This window comes from Falco biarmicus, chromosome 2 (genome assembly GCF_023638135.1).
Source record: "Falco biarmicus isolate bFalBia1 chromosome 2, bFalBia1.pri, whole genome shotgun sequence".
NCBI lineage: Eukaryota > Metazoa > Chordata > Aves > Falconiformes > Falconidae > Falco > Falco biarmicus.
The window spans coordinates 106,362,931-106,377,256 of NC_079289.1; the positions used below are offsets into that span (position 1 = coordinate 106,362,931).

At 39.9% G+C, this 14,326-nt stretch overlaps 1 long non-coding RNA gene across 1 annotated transcript in view; it reads left to right on the forward strand.

Moving 5' to 3' along the window:
- Positions 1-10,316, forward strand: part of LOC130144747 (uncharacterized) — an 85,642-nt gene extending 75,326 nt beyond the window's left edge. Inside the window, exons 3-4 of the long non-coding RNA XR_008820231.1 lie at positions 4,026-4,123; positions 8,873-10,316. This is a non-coding gene — a long non-coding RNA (uncharacterized LOC130144747). The remainder of the gene's footprint in view (positions 1-4,025; positions 4,124-8,872) is intronic.
- Positions 10,317-14,326: the final 4,010 nt, after the last annotated feature.

Here is a 14,326-nt window from a genome sequence, read left to right on the forward strand (position 1 = left end):
GAATTTTTTTTGAAGGCTACAAAAACTAGCACACATTTATATGCATATATGCACATGTGTACATACATATATGAATGACTAATGCTTGCCTATGTCCATTGGGGATTGTGAGCATGTTTGTTTTCTTGAAGTACCCAAAATTCTCTCTTCATAGCCTAAAGACTATATTTAGAAATTTATCCCTGGAATGCAAAGCTTTTTCAGTCAGATTCATAATGATTTTTCAGAATTTTATTTTGTCAAATAACTCAATACTGTGTGCCTCCGTGAAAGGTTTATTGCACATTTTCCTAGTTTGCTTTAGAATTCTGAAATATAGGTTGAGTAGATATTGTTCTATTATATCAGTTTCTAGACTCTGTAATCTTTTAATAACCTCTTCAACTGTTATCTATTCTGTTGCTAATTCCTCATTTTACTGTCTTGGTAATCTGATTCCTAGTGCAAGCAAATCTCCACCTTCCTCACTTTTTAAAGTCAATGCAACAATGACATTTTTCCTTATCTTTTGTGTATAATTCACCATTTCCTCTTAGCTGGATTTTTTTAATCCAAGTTTCTTCTGTGCATATTTAGAAAGAACATTACAGCAGAAATAGCTTGAGCTGTTACTAGCCTGCAACCCTACCAAAATGTACTACCAGTTCTCAGATACAGGGCGTGGAAAATTTAGGCTCAACTATGACATCTCGAAGTGCCACAAGAAATATTCATTTAGTGGAAAGCACCAATTCTTCTGAGTGAGCTCCAGTTCTTCTTTCTAGGGACCACTGAGCTGAAAATGTACCTTTTGACTGAATATCAGCTTAAAGTACTGATTACCCTGTTCATTAAAGATCTTGTTGCATCAGAATAGATTTGTCTAGCATTTGCTTCCTGTTTGTAATCCCATTCCCTTTTCCTAATACAGTGTACTGTATTAGGAAAATACTGTAATACAGTTCTTTTTCCTAAAAATCCTTCTAGTTCTAACACACACCTCAGCCACATTTCAGTGGTGCTCTCTGGCCTGACACAGCTGCTGTCCTGCACCCCTCTGCTGGCTGTTGCAGCATTGCATTAAATGACCCTCACAGATCTTTACAGATGGCAGCTCCTCCAGAAATCAACTGCAATTACAGTCACTGCCAGTGATGAAGAGAAAAGCAAGCCCAAGAGAAATCTTCCTGGCGTTCGTTATTGGTCCCTGGAGCTCAACGTAGTGGCCAGCAAATTCAATGGGAATCCCTCCACTGATTTGCAAGAGGTAGTATATTAAACCCATAGGGCTGTGTGAGCTCTACAGAGATCAAATCTGTGAACCATCAACAGTGTCCATGCTTCTTTGTTTGATGTAGATAGAGCAGGGGCCAGAAATCACCTGGAAGTCACCTGCTTCAGAAAAGAAATGCTGAAATTCCCCAGAAAGATGTGATCTCTTGGTCCTATTGCAATTCATTGAGTGCAATTTTTTCTAATGTCTGCTGGTATTGTGTTGATCAATGCTAGAGATGTATACAGTACAGATAAAAAGAGTTTTGCAACCTAGTAAACAAGTAATCTCTGTATTTTGGAAATAAATTAGGAAGTCCAGAAAAACATCTGGAAATTCTCTGGCCATACTTCTCCATGTGCAATATTTGTAACATTTTCACAGAGTTGTGATTTAGGGGGGGGGGGGGGGGGGGAGCGGAAATCCTGATCAGGTTTTGAGAGAATTTTTATGCTATCATGAAAGCTTCTGAATACTTCTAATTAACCTTGGTTTTGTTTTACCTATCGCAGCTTGTTGTCATAGCTTTCTTTGACAACAAAAGCCCAAAAAACTAAAAATCAAAACCCAAAGTCTTCATTTAAAGGTATTTTTTTTAATGGTCAATATAGCCTTCTTAGGGCTTTACTAGTTTCTTCACACATTAATGTTGCTTGCTTCCTGGAATGAAATTTACAGCAGTTTTCTTTAATACATCTCCCTCAGATTAACTGAAGCCACAGAATCTGACAAATATGAAGTAACAGCATGTCTTTATAAGCTACTTACTTGCATTTTTTAAAAAATTTTATTGCTGCACTCCAGCTAAAAATTAGATTCCTTTCAAACAACTTACCAATGCCGAACTCAATTTTCAGGCCAAAGAACTCTTAAGTGTTATTACATCCTGCACCTCATTAAATTTGTCTACAAATATTGCTTAATTCTCTTCTATATTAGGTGAGTAACTGTGATACATGTCTTTTAGCTCTGCTGAAGTTCTAGTATCTATCTCTCTCCTTTAACAAGCTGTATTTATTTTAACAGAGGCACATCTCTTTTCATAATATGAAATCTGAAGCTGAGATCTCTAGCAATCCATTGTATGGGGCCTACCTTATTATCCTTCACAAAATCACAGTTCCGTGTGTGCATTTCTGCAGCATGTCCCAGGTTTTGTTCTCATTATTTTACTCTGAAATTACTGGTCAGAGTGGTAGATACTCATGTCTGGAGATGCTTGGAGCAAAAAGCTTCTTCCAACAATGAACTAGCTGGTGCCTTGCTCTGTTTGGATACTGGGGAAGCAATTCCACAAGGAAGTCTTTTGCACTGTAAAAGGCAGCGGCTGTTTGCTGTCCTCCAAAGGGCAGGACTTCCAGCATCATTATATATTCCGCATAGGATGTAAAGAAATTGAGCTCTTGGCACCAACCTTTTCTCAATTAGTTGACATGTAGAGTGAACGGGTATCAAAAGGAGATAGCAATGAACACTGTGACGGTCAAGCTGCTGTCATCCATGATCCAACACCTAGCAGAGTCCACACCAGCAAAGCGTTTCACTGTGTGGCACTAGGAGGTAAGGGCGTGACTAGGAGTGGCTTGTTGCTGCTGCTATGTAAGCTTAGAGGCGGACATGGTTGGGTGTCAGCATAATATCCCCTTATTGAATAATACCTCAGGGGAATAAGGGGTGGGGGGCTTGAAGGAAGAAGGAAAAAGAAATTACCTCTGCCAAGGTTTGAAAACAGCTGGAGAATCAAGGATGCAAGTGAGAGAATGCTACAATTAAGTTTGCTCGTGCAAATTAACTCATTGTATGTTTCATTGCAGCCTTAGATTACTCAGTCAGAACACTTTCCATAGGGAGTTTTCCCTTTAAATTGTGCAGGATGAATCTCCTCTGCATAAAGAAGAGATTTGCGGTTACATCTACAAAATGCTGGACTTTCTTGCTGCATCTGTTGAAAGGTATATAATAAATAGAGCAGACTGCAGGAAGGGAAAGATGATATCCATCATAGGTGTTTGGGTATGATGTTGGGTACATTACTCAAAGGAGTATTTTTACAAACGTTCACCAGTTGAGTCCTCATTTTCCAGTCCATTGCCTTGCAATTTGGGTATTATCTTTGCAGAAATGCTGTGCACTTACTGTTGGAACCGAAGTTGGTGGGATACATACTTTAAATATCAATGTACAGTGAAGTCAGTGGGATACATACCTTAAATATTAATGTACAATGCTGTGCTGAAAGCAGTGTGTATCTGCATTTCTAATCCTGGACCAATTAACTTTCTGAGAAGTCTTACCTCATGATGCCGTATGGACATATAAACAAAGAACTTTATAGCGCTAAGTTCCTTGAAAAGTCAGATTATGTGTCTCATACTGAGCACTAAAATTAATAGATCATCAATTTTCTTCTCAGCCTCGATTGCCTTATCTGAAAAAATGAGACTAATGGGAGCCCCTTATCTCACATGAGTAGAATTAATGTTTATTATTAGAGTGAAACACTCTACTACTGACCAGACCTAAAAATAAAATAAAAAAAAAATTATGACAACTAGAACTGAAGATAAAATTAGTGATGAGAAAGACCATTTTATTTTCAGTGTTTCTGCTTGATGCATTGACCAGAGAGAAGACTGATGCAGGGATCCTGTGGAAAACAAGGTGTAATAATGAATTAAAGAAGACAATAGTGTTAGCAGATAAGAAGCTGTGAGTGGGTGTTGAAATGGCTCTGTTAAACTGTTCCTGACTTGAGGCTTTTTGTTCTTTTAAGGCTTTTTCAGGTGCAAATCCACTTCTGGGGAGGAGAACCATGGAGCAGAATCTGGACTGTTCCCCCTCTGCAGGTGCCGTCAATACATAACCCCACTGGTGGGTGCTTCTCTTTTCTTCCTAAAGGTGCACCTCTCTCTGCTCTGCAAGTGCATTTATGAAAACAAAATGGTTTGGGTTTTTCATAGCAGAGGCATATAAGCACAACTGAAAGCAGCTCTTTCCTCATGAGCACTTCCTCTGCAATTTTTGTTGTTGTTGTTTCTTTCTAAAAAAAGTATTCTGTTCTAGGCATTTCTTTCCTGGTATGTCATTTCTGGCATAGGCAGTTCCAGACAGAAGGTGGCTGGTTTATAACTGGCAGCTTAAGTAACTTTTCCACCAGTTTTTTATGCCTTCCTGTAGGTGTATTTTCCACAAATAATACTTCTCTCCTTGTAGGAGAGTTGGCACGTCTTTACAGTAGTGCTTGATTTTTCTGTGATTTCTGCCAACCCAAATTTCACAGTATATAGGAGCAATAAATTCTGCCTTGTCATAGATGGCTGGGATTTGAAGAGATGTTTCAATTTTAACCTCTACTCTCATCAGCATTAAGAAGTGACTGCTTGCCAATATAAACCACACAGTTGCCACAGCTGTTTTCCTATTCAGATGTGGACTAAAGATGAGTTTCTCAGACAGCATTAAAAGGACAAATGATAGCCTGTTACAGAAACTACTGCATTCTGCAACAGCAACGTTCCCTTTTCAGTGACTGGTCTGTAAAGCTGGAGCAATAATTAAGTCACTACATGATTTATGTATAAGTTCTCATAAATACACTGGTATTTGCTTGTATCATCTATTTAGCTTTGCCATAGTCAGCTTCATTGACTTGCATTTGACCACTGTTGCATCCTGCTGATGTATTCAGCTGAATAGAGATAGAAGTTGAGGAGCACTAAATGCCTGAGCTCCCCCGCCCTCTTCACCCCAGTTGTGTTATTTCTACCTTCTCTCACCCTCTCAGATCAGCATTTCTGGTACAGACAGGGCCTTGTACAGGCAGAAAGAAGCACCAAATGATTACAACTGCTACAGCTGAAAATATAGATTTTATGTGCTCAGCACCTCTAAAACATGATCCTTCCTTTATTCATAGCCAGTATTGGCTTTTGTTCCCTTCCTCTGTCCTAATACGTAGTTATGCACACACACACACGTGTGTGCACACACTCCAAGCACCAAATCCTCATTCTGCTCTGCAGAGCAAACTCCTGTGCATATTCTCCTTTCTGGTTTTGCTCTAGACTGTAGGTTTCTCACCAATTCACAGCCTCCTCTACCTACAGTAGCTTTTCACACCCAAGTCACAATCCTGTGCTGTTCTTAATGCCAGCTTCTGTGTGACCTGGGGTGGTATGTAGTGTTCTTCTCACCTTTCCCAGGCAGCTTTGGCCAGTGTACTGCTCAGAGGTCCAACTAGGTTTCTGCTCAGCTGCCTGCTGGCAATGCTTAGCAGCAGGAGCTGTTACTGTTACCCTTCATTACAGAACCAACTATCTCTCCCATAAAATCAATAAAACTATGGGGCTATCGATTAAGAGGCCAGACAACGGAGCTAGGATAGAATATCAGTAGTATATACTAATACATTCCACATGCTCTTGGCTCAGATAATATTCTTAAATGTTTGTCTTCTTCTGAGTGATCTCTTTGCTTTATCGTAGTAGATATTGACTCGGATTTTATCCATCCCCCAATAAAGTTGTTGCAAAACTGTAAAATAAGTAAAGAGTAACTCTAATGCAATTATACATTGATTTAATCCTGTTCCCAACATGGAAATGCTAAGTTCTGAAAAGCAGCTTTCAGCTGCAATCTATGGGATTTATCTCCAAAAGGGCATGGTATACAATTAGGTGAATACTGTTCCTCTCATCCGTTGTGCCATTTAACAATCAGTAAGCCCTTTCTCTTCACGCATAACTCTCTGCATAGCTGTCACAGAACCATAGAACAGAGCTGTTTATTCTCTAACATGACTTATTTTATATGGGTTTGTTGGCAATCAGACTTAGCTGTACATGCATAAGTTCCAAATCACTTGCTGTGGTCATCTTAATTGGCAATACTTTCTCACCTTTTCAGCCAACAAGGACTGGAAATGCTGGGCGGGGGTGGGGGAGGGGAACGGAACATTTCACATAGCTCTGCAGCCACCTGTCCACCTGAGTTAGCACTGATGGGTTCCTCAGAGAGCAAACCTCACCTGCCGGAAGACCAGGATGGAAAATACAACAGTGAAAACAGAGAGGTACTTTCCTCCTCTGCTCCACAAACTAGTGTTTCTGGAAGTAACCTTGGCTTGATTTACTGGAAAAGAATGATAAAAAATTTTGTAGATTGTAAGCCCTGCAATAATGAAATATCAATAACTCCATCAGCTGTTAAAACCCACTTGTACACAAACTTTACATTTATTTAGGTAATGCACCAGTTTACACTTTGGAGGAAAAAAAAAAAAGAAAAAAGAAAAGAAAAAGCATGAAAAAAAGAAGAAAAAAAAAACCAAGCAAAATAAAAATTAAATTGCATAGGCTACTTTAAACTGCAGCACAGAAGAATAATTATGTATTACTTCTATTTCCCAGTTCTCTGAAAACTATGGCAATAGACAATTGAATACATCTTTAGGTTTTGCTCAATCAATGGAATTGCTGCCAGAACTAAATATTTTGTTATGCCTATAAAAATTCTAGTGTGCTGTACTGACCGTGACTTTTTCCAGGGAGAAAATCTCTATAACTCAGAATCCAAGCAAAAAATTCATACTGCAGTCGTTCATACATTTAAACATAGTTATTTCCTGTATTTTAAAGAAATTATTTCTCATCATAATTCAATACCACTCCAAGGATTTAGACAGTTCTCATTTAAATCAAGTGGCTGAATCTCTAAATACAGTCATTGAGAACTTGTTACAAATCTTGTCAGATTTACACATATAAAATCAGACCCTAAACATTTTGCTGAGAGTTCAAAGCGAAGAAATTGGAGACTAAAAGAAATTTTGGCTCATTAATTATTGCACTGTTACCCTGGATTATACTGAACAGTTGTCTGTGGGTCCAAGTTCTTGTATGCAGAGAGGTCTGGCATTTCAGACACAATGATTCACATTAACATCTGTGGTAGGCATTTGCCATAGGTAGTGATGGGACTTTCCACAGCATACTCAAGGTAGGCAAAGTTCATAAGTAGTTTTTTTGCCTTGATGGTTTGTCTGTATTTCCAAATACGTGACCCTGGAGCTTTAAGTGAAGGAGAGTGTGCTAGAAAAATTGTTGGTCTAGGGATCCCACAAGGCACTTGATTTACTGCTGAAGGACTCTATTGAGAGAAGCTTATGACACAAGTGGAAGAGGCCTCGTATACATCTGATCAAATCACAGATTATTGGACGAGGACTTTATATTAAAATGTTTGTACTATAGAAGATGGGCTACTTGAAATTCTTCTGAATTCCTTAAGAAACTGCGTGTAAGCGTCAGGGTAGTCTAAGAAGCGTCATACTCAAATAACATAATTTTTATTCATTTATCAGTTAATTTAGATTAGAAATTCATTAAGCTGGCTACTCTGTGAGACTTCCAGAGGGCACAGATGGGTGGGTTTACTGGGAGAAAGAGAAGACCATCAGTAAACACAAGAGCAGGGGCTGTGCTTTGTATTTGTAAAGTCTCCTGTCCACACAGTGAGATGTATCCACCCAGACCCTTTGAGAGCTAGTGTAATAAAGATGCGAAGTGATAACAATAACATAGGGTAGTGAATGTGTAGAAAGTCACCTGTTCAAAACATACAAGCGGGCAGCCAGCTGCTGTGAGATATGTTTGGCTGCTACGTGCCCATTCAAGGCAACTGCCCTGGACAGAGCAAGGAGAATATGGGAGGGAATAGTCCCTCACTTTATCACCTACTGTGACTGTGTCACCTGCTGTGGCCAAGGAAGGATGAAGGACCTGGCATGTATTTTTTCCCTCCACACTCAGTATACACAATATCTAGCTCAGTTAGTCAAATTCTCGTGAGTCTCCCTTTTACTGAGCTGACCTTTCAAACTCCTGCATGCATGAGATCAATCACTTCGATTTTGGAACACGCTTCTCCACCCATCCATCCTCCCTAGTACAGAATAATTGGAGAGGATTAATCCAAACAAGCCAAACAGATGTTGGAGGAAGATTTCCTCCCACTCAGTCATCTTCTGACTGAAACTCATCTTGTCCTTATCACAGATGGCCCTTTCCATTTGTCAAGCATGTTAATTTACCATTTAAATATGTACCATTTAGCTACTACTCGAGACTTTTCCCTAACATTTTAGTGAGAGGTTTAGAAGACTCAAACAGGCTTGGTGCATGCAGAAGAAATTTGAAATCGTGACAGATTATAACTAAAATTTAGTTTTACCAATAGATTACATTTAAGTTACAGGCTTCAGTGATGGTGTTGATACAATAGTGCTGGTATCTTTGAAGGTAAATTTGTATTTTAAGTTTGTCCATTTTATGTAGACTGTGTTCCCATTGTGTATGGATCTTGTAATAATAATTAAAAGGCATATGCGTCAGAAATGGCTAATAACAGTAGGCGCATCATGGACAGCTTACCCCAGTAAGACCCCTTGGCCATTTTGATTTCCATGAGTATAATCTTCTAAATTCCATGAACTTCAAAGTAAAATGAACCTCGGCAGATTCAGTCTCTCACCTTTTACATGGAAAACAGGAGGGGCAAGAGGGAGGGAAGGAGGTAAGAAAAGCACTAAGGAAAAGTATCTGTCATATCTGTTTATCTCAGCTCCAGAAAGTCAGTAAACAATAAAGCAGGAATACAGACCAGATGGGACCAACAGAGACAACTGAAAGAAGATTTTCTTGGGAAGGACCAGAAAAAACCCTTGGAGGGAAGCTACAGATCTCCAAGATTAAAGTGTGCATAAAGCAGCAATTATGCAGGGAAGATGGCCAGCTTCATGGACCTGCTTGGGAAAAGCAGCAGCCTGGAGGCAGGCAGCACCTGAGAGCTGTGTTTCTGTGTTGAGCTGGAGCAAAGCAGGCAGCAGAGAGACAGTCCACAGGTGTCCAGAGGTGATGGACAGGCCCATTAGATTTTAGTATTATTGCTGAGAAGTCAGTGCTGCATTGTTTTGCGATGTGATGCTGCTCCACTAGGACCTGTGCTGTGTCAGTGAGCTGATTTGATATTCACTATCTAACATTTGCCTGATATTACTTAACAGTCAGTGCTTTCTGGTATCAAGCACCCTCTATTGGTTTAAAATATTGGGTTTGAGATTAATAAATTCCCCTCACTCCTATGTCCAGAAAATTTTCTGCTGCCAAAAATCCATGAGTAATTTTATTTAGGCAGTTTCGTAGCACTGTTGTGAGCAGAAAAGGTCATTTGCAGTTAAAAACATTTCCTCTCTGAAGCTAGTTTTACTACCAAAAATTGAAAATTACTATCTAGTCTTTGCTGAGAATAGAAATGCACTTTAAAATATGACATTAATTTTAAATGTTACTCTCATATGTCATGGAAATACAAGAGACTCTGCTATCTTCACCACCATTTTTATATACATATACATCTATATATATGTTAAACCTTTTTTCTGAGGTAGATAAAAAGTTAAATAGATGAAACAGAGCAGGTCACTAGCTGATTACTTTCACTTTTAGTTTGGTATCCTGCTGCAAAATTTAAATCTCCATTGAAAATACCGCAAAACTTGCGCATTTTCAGAGCGAAGAGTTAGGTTTTCACCCATTTTGAGTTTATAAATAAAAATCTAAGGTACCTAATCTACAGTAGGTGCTGGGTTTTGGTAGTAGTCATGGCCTTCAAAAGAAAAATAATAGAGTATCACTTCATAAAACCTTATTTTTTGGGTATAAGTATATAATATTCCATGATGCCATGTGAAGGTACTGGGGATTGTGAAGCAATGTGATACTCTCAGCCAAGGTAGCTAGACCAGGAGAAGTGCTGAGCTTCCTTCTGCACCTGAGATAACTAATTCAGAGTTAATCCAGGTTCCATCACACTGCGCTAAGCCTGGCCATGTAGATGTATGTATTACATTTTAACTGTCCCCATGTCTTCCAAAACCTACAGACAGCAGGCCTGCAAATACCACAGGTAAAATCAGAGCTCATGTAAAGTCCCTCATTAAATATTTTGCAGATACATTCATGTGCTATATGCCCCAGACTTGCTGAAATGTCAAGGTACAAACCAAAAATTAAAAACGTTTTTTTCCTGAGATAATCTACATGCTTGATTCACTCTCTTTTTTTTTTTTCATTTCCACCTGTTCATTGTCTGCTGTTCTCTTACTATAAATTAGTGACATATTTAAAGCTAGATTAAGTGATCAATGTAAATAACCTTTGCTTCCACACACTACAGAGTCAGATAAAGACCTGAAGACCAGTGAGCGTACACACTTAGAAGGTGTCTGCAGTATTACGTACTTTACCTAGCTTGAAACAAACATGTTGGAACATGCTAATTGTGTTTTCTTTTTCAATAGAAATCACATTCATTTCCTGATGTGCTTAGTAGATAAATAAAAGATTCAATTGGTACTACCAGAGGTCAATGAACTGGAATTCGGGAGGCAGAACTGAGGTATATGGGGAAGGATTATAGGAAATACATAAAACATTTGCATAAATTTAGCCTCAGAAATGGGTATTTATGTAGCTTTATCAGCAGCATCTAAGTTCAGCAGCAGCATAGAGCTCAATGCGTGTTGCATAAAACCAGCATGGAGGCCAGATACTCCAATGGGTTAGACTGGACCAACCATGTGTTTCTACATGTTGCTGCACCCAAGACCAAAGTTTCATGGTGCCAGCCTGGGGAGGAAAAGGCTGTCCAAGTTTGGGACCAGCATTAGCTGGGCCACTGCTTCAAGAATGCCGTTCAGATGATACCTGGCCATCTCCTGTGGGCCAAGGTGAGATGCAAAAGAGATTTCTGGACTGAAGTGTTACTTTTATGTGTTTCATGAATGACCTCTGGTTCTAGCTCCTGACGAGAGAGTGCATTCTTTTTTCCCCTGTACCTATTAAACTGGTGGTGGCTTTCACCCTTTGCCAAAGGTGATATTGCCACTGTCTTTGAGTGGTGGTTTCTGACATCTGCAAGAGTCATGGGCATTGCTGATCTTCTTTCTGAGGACAGATGAGCGAGAGAGAAAGTATGCGGGGGGGACTAGTTTTGACTTCTTTATCCTCTAGTGTGCTCGTCAAAATAGTGCAGATGGTACATAGTGAAAACAACTGCCCGCAACCAGTAAAAGAGACCATTTCCCTCCTACGGGTAGGACACTAAGACAGTTAAGTTTAACTGTGTCTTCTTAAGGATTGGTTCCTCTCCTAAGACACTCCAGTGTGTTTTGCACAGCTACATGCTACCCATTCAAAATATTTATATTGCTTCAGATTGGCCCTATATGTTAGGGTAACAGGACTGCTGGAAACATTCATGACAATCCGTAAAGCACCAGTCTTGCCAGAAAATCTTGATTGCTTTCTTCACCACAGTTATGAAATTAGTATGAAAGGCAAAGACTGTGGCCTTTTAGGCTGAACAGAAGCATTTAATCAGTGTGTCATGAAATCCTATTCTCAGAATTATTTTAATTGGTTTAGATAAGAACAGAACATATAGGTCAAAAATTAGCTGAGGGGCTATAAACAAAGGAGTGCACATGAGAAACCACTGTGCTGAATGCAAAGTAGAGAGTGAAGGGGTTTTCCTCCTTGTACAATTCCAGTGTTCAGCTCCAGAGCCATTATTTAATTTCTAGGAAACTGCTCATTAATAGACTTCAGGAAGGGTATTAAATTAAGGGCTGTGGCACCATAACTGAGCTAGAAAGAACTCACCAGGCCAAGACTGTAACTTACAAAAGCCCATAGCAAGGTGCCTAAATCCTCCAGTTCTCATCAGCTGCACTTCAAGCACATGCTTAATGAAGTTCCATTGCTAAGGTTCTTTTCCATCTCAGTCTTCTGAGTCTCGTGGTCCTTTATGTGCTGTGCTTTAGAGGGGAGCAAAAGGGCACTCTCACAGACTAGCTCATCAGAAATAGGGGGGGCTGAGGCAGGAGCTAATGCCAAATGGCTTTCCCTCCTTTCCAAATCTGGCAGTTCCCATGCAACAGTAGACTGTGGCAAGCATAGACAAACACGGCCAGCTGGAGTGGAGTAAAACTGCCAAGCAGGGTGGCATTTTCTCATGCAGAAAATGTATTAGAACTTCATGTTGTGTTTCAGATCCAGGAAAATGCTGCTGCAGGAGGAGAATGGCTAAAGGGCAACTAAAAATGCATGGTGAAGCACGGGTGGTCAGGGTTGCTATTTTTAAATTGCAGGCTCCTTGTATGGGGCAAAACACAAAGCTGTGCTTAAAAGCAACATGTATTTTGAGTGAAGTTTAAACTCCCTTCAGTTGAGGTCTGATTGAAACCTTTGTGTAAGGTGAGCACCCAGCGTTTGTTTTCTTCTCCAGCCTGTTTCACAGCAGTGTGGATGGGGTGGTTTGAGTCTGCTGTGAATTGCATCCCAGCGATTGTGCTGCTGAGGGTTGAATGGAGAGCTGTTCATGGAGTCTTGAGTTTTTTGGGGATAAGATAGGCACATTAAACTGTTTGCTGGCAAAGTGGAGAAGCAGCCCAAAAGAAGTTGAACATTTGTCATTTTTTGACGAAATGCTTGTGCCAAGCCTGATGACCACAATACATCCTGAAAATGTCTCTGTACATTGTGGTTTAACCCTAGCTAGAAACTAAGCCCCAATAGCTGCTCGCTCCGTTGCACCCCAGTAGGATGGGGGAGAAAACTGGAAGAGTAAAAGTGAGAAAACTCATGGGTTGAGCTAAAGGCAGTTCAACAGGTAAAGCAAAAGCTGCACATACAAGCAAAGCAAAACAAGGAATTCATTCACAACTTCCCATCGCAGGCAGGTGTTCAGCCATCCCCAGGAAAGCAGGGCTCCGTCACACATGATGGTTACTTGGGAAGACAAACCCCATCACTCTGACCGTCCACCCCTTCCTTCTTCTTTCCCCAGCTTTATATGTGGAGCATGATGTCATATGGTATGGAATATCCCTTTGGTCCATTGGGGTTCAGTTTCCCTGCTGTGCCCCCTCCCAGTTTTCCATGCACCCTCAGTCTGCTTACTGGTGGGGTGGGGTGAGAAGCAGGAAAGGCCTTGACTCTGTGTAGGAACTGCTCAGCAATAATAAAAATACCCCTCTATTATCAACCCTGTTTTCAGCACAAATCCAAACCCTAGCATGATACTAGTGACTATGAAGAAAACTAACTCTATCCCTGCCCAAACCAGCACAGTGTGTTTGCTAAAGGACTGATACCCACCAGAGACTAAAAACATTTTGACGTAAACTTTTTAGTTTCTTGGGTGCAGCATGTCTGGAACTCTAGATGAGATAATGGATGTCAGTCTAAACCATTAAGCACACCAGCTTTGTATTATCTCCTAGCTCTTAATGTAGCTTAAGTACTTAGGAAGCTTGTTAGTGATGTAGTGGATGTTAGTGTAATCAAATTTTACATTCAGCTTTAGGTGACAATGTTACTGTGGGCTTAGTTTTCATTTTCAGGTTTCTATGACAATTTGAATACTTTCAGTTGCTTATTACTCAGTCACTAAGAAAGGCTCTTAGTTTTTACACTCTTCCTAGAGCCTATACCTCTTGCTAAAACCCACTAATATGCTAGTGAAAGTTTTTTCCTGCGAAAATGACTGAGCATCCCTATATTGCAAGTACCATCACAAACTTCAGATTGTTTGTATTTTGTGCTACTGCAGGATTATCTACTACTAAATACAAATGTTTTGATGGTATTGTTTAGATAAAAGATAAAATTATTTAATTTCAGACCAGCTCTAATAATCTACAGTCCTGAATGCAAGCCAGTATGGCTGGGAAGCTGAAATCCAGCCTCTTCCTTCTTATTCTTTTTTTTTTTTTTTTTTCCCCATGACTATGCTAGCAGTGAGCAACTTTGCATGACCACATGGCATAAGAGCTGTTTTGCTGCTTCTCTGTAACAAGGGATGTACTGGAAGAATGGTACACACAACCTTTCTCTGTGCATCCATCCAGGACTAGCAATAATCTGGCCCTCAGGATTATAGTGGCAGTCGTGGATACTGATGTAGTGCCTAATTTGTCAGTTGTCTTGCAAATGGGTATTATTCAAACAAAGC